This window comes from Lepidochelys olivacea (genome assembly GCF_965140295.1).
Source record: "Lepidochelys olivacea isolate rLepOli2 genome assembly, chromosome: 4".
NCBI classification, from domain to species: domain Eukaryota; kingdom Metazoa; phylum Chordata; order Testudines; family Cheloniidae; genus Lepidochelys; species Lepidochelys olivacea.
In genome coordinates this window covers 104,493,388-104,496,693 of record NC_140414.1, presented here as the reverse complement: position 1 = coordinate 104,496,693, position 3,306 = coordinate 104,493,388, and positions in this window count along the sequence as shown.

Here is a 3,306-nt window from a genome sequence, read left to right as displayed (position 1 = left end):
TATTGATCTTTTAACCATACTCTCTTCCTTTTCTTTTTAAATACATTTTAGTTTGGTTAATAAGAATTGGATGTCACGTGTATTTGGGTAAGGTTTGGTATATTCATTAACCTGGGAAGTAATGTGTCTGATCCTTTGGGATTGGTAGAACCTTTTCTTTTATATGATGAAATAAGATTTTCAGAAATCATCATATTTGAATCGACTACCTGGATGGAGACCTGAGGTTGAGTTACTTTAAGGAAACTGTGTATTGGTTATTGGGCAACCAGTGAAGCTGGCATAAAGAAGCTGCTTTATGCTGGCTTGGTAAATTTAAGTATTGAAAATATCCACCAGCTTTGGGCATTTGTGCCTCATTCTTTGCAGTTCACCCTAATTGAGTGACAACAGCTGGCCCCCACTGGGACCCTGGTCACAACTGGCTATGCACTATGCTTAAATTTTGTTGTTTTCAGTGAGTTTGTGAATCAAGATGTTTTCAAAATTGTAAAAGGCACTTGTATTCAGTCTTTTAAGAACTCATCCAGGGGAACCGGGGGGTGAGGGCGGGGGAATTAATGGATTTTTGTCATCACTGCCAGAAGCCAAAAATTTTGCTGAATATTTTTTAAAAAGCCATCGTTGGACCAAGTCTGAGTAGTTTCAGCCCAAACAGAAAAAATAAGAGTTATGAAAAGGATGAAAACAAGATTTCAGAAAAAAAAATGGCCCTTTCAATTTTTAAAACTGTTTCTAAAATATCTTAAAAGCACTGTGAGATTGTAAGCTCTTTGGGCAGAGACTGTCCCTTGCTTGTACGTACAAAATCTGGTCTGTTGTGATAAATGAGTCAACAAATTTACCCAAATTGTGACCTCAACTATAAAATGCATATAAAAGTTCATAAGATGTTAGAATAATCTATAACAGCAAATGTTGAAGAGAAAAACTACAAAAGGGAGAAATAATAACTAAATTAGTCTAAACAAAAAGGCCAGGTTGATATGATTCCCAGACTGTGCTGAAATTATGCTTATTAAAAAACAGGAGACGTGGAACCCAAAGTAAATGACTTAAAATTGATATTTTGGATATTAGACCTAATTGTGGACAAAATAATGAGGGGATGGGCTATTCCATTCATCACTCCTTTTGTGGGTTCCTAAAAAAGATTTTTGTGGGAAAAGTAGGAAAGAACAGACTACTGGAGCAAGCTTTATCATCATGGCTGCCATCCCCACCACTTCCTTGGACCCTGGAGTTTGTCAGCCTGATCCCAAAAGATGTCCTGTACAGCAGGGGCGTAGCCACAGGTGGGCCTGAGTTGATTTATCATCCAGGCCCACCACCCCAGTCCCAACTCTGCTCCTGCCCCCACGCTTGCCCCACTCCACCTGTCTGGCCCTCCAGCTAGGGAGTAGGGTGGGAGCACGGGGGCTTGCAAGCCCCCACTTCCCAGCAGAAGTGCTGTGCAGGTGCAATAGGGCAAGCCCCTGATCCTGCTCCCCAGCGGGAGTGCTGGGCAGAGCAGGGCAAGCCCTAAGCACTGTGGGGGTGGGGGCACACATTTTTACAGGGTCCCCAGTTTTTCCAGGGGCCCTAGCCAGAGTGTCTTTCAGTCCCCACCTCCTCTTCCCCCCCCCCCACCCAGGGGCTGGAGGGTGGGGAGAGGTGGCCCTGATCACTCCTACCCTCATCCTCCTGTCATTGCCCACCCACCCTAAGTTTGGGCCCTCCTCTGTGTCCCATCCTGGCTGCGCTCCTGCTGTATAGACTGGGCCAGAGAGAGAGTGAGGATCCAGATGACATTGCCACTCATACCGGCTCCAGCTGAATCCCAACCACCATGTGAGAGAAAACAGGATTGGACAAAAGCAGCAACTCCAGCCTCTCACAATTAACATCTGTTTTCCCCAAAAGAACAGTTATTATCATTATCTAACAGTGTCAAATAAGGGTTTTTTCCCTTCTAAAAACTCCACAGCTAAAGGGAAAGGGAAGAAAGAATGTTGTTAAAATGAAAGCCTTAATTCTTAACAGTTATAGTGTGTGAAAGATTTTTTCCTTCTTTTCTGTATCTTTAATAAAAAAATTAATGGATTTTTAATAGTGTATTTGCCATGGTAGTAAGCAGGCTGCGGTATCTGTATACCAAACTCTGAACTTTTTGTAACACTGTTTCATGTTGTACAGTGACCAAGTTATATTAACACCTTGGGTCCTATTTTCCATCTAAATTCATAGGACAGGCCCCCTATCACCACACTCTTTGAGCACCTCACACATATAAATTTTTTTCTCCTCACAAAACCGCTGTAAAATGAGGGTACCTTACAGGTGGACAATTGAGACATTAAGGCCCCAATCCTAAAGTTAAGCACATGTACATATATTTGCAGAACAGAACTTGCCTAGGGTCCAAGAAGTCCATGACAGAATGAGGAACTGACCCCCTGTCTCCTGAAGTCAACTCCAGTCCTTCCTCTAATGGGGCCCTGATAGGGCATCTGAGGGTTATCAGTAATTCAGAGTGTAAGAGGATGACGAGGAGCAATTCCTAACATTCTGAAATAGAGACTACAGTAGCACCTTGCTGACCTGCAGGCTTTATAGCTCATACAGAAACAAAAATGGTCTCTCCCCAGCTCTAATATTTAAAAAGGACAGTGGGGAGAGGACAAAAAAACAAAATCAGATGTCTGTCAAAACAAACAAACAAACAAAAAACCTATTGCTACAGTAATACCCATGATTACTAGAGCAAAGATTAGAGAATGTAGTATTTTAAAGTTTACTTTGTGCATCTGAAAGCACTGTCAGTAGAGCTGGACAGAATGAGGGAAAATTCATGGAATTTTTCCAATTAAGTTTCACTCTCAGCAACATTTCATTTATTTTATGCATCACTTGGGGCTGGATCCTTAGAACTAATTAGGTACCTAACTCCCATTGCAATCACTTGAGCATCCTGGCCTTGATTTTGCAGTGTCTCCTGTCTGTGTGGGTCATTCATACAGAAACGTGAGGCGAGAAATAATTTTTAAAAAGGAAGTATGAGTGGAAGATTCAAGCAGGAATGTATCAAACTACTTTTAAACTTTTTTTTGGTCTAGATCTCAAGTTGACACTGACTCTTTAATAGCAGATGCTGTGATTCTCTTTCTACCAGAGCATCATTACAGAATGTACATTAATTAGCCTGTAAAGTATAAATTAAAAACAAACCTACAGCTAGCAAATAAGGGCTTGATCCAGCTGCAGATCTCAACAGGAGTCTGTCCATTGACTGTAATAGAAGTTGAATTGGGTCCTAACTAAACAGAG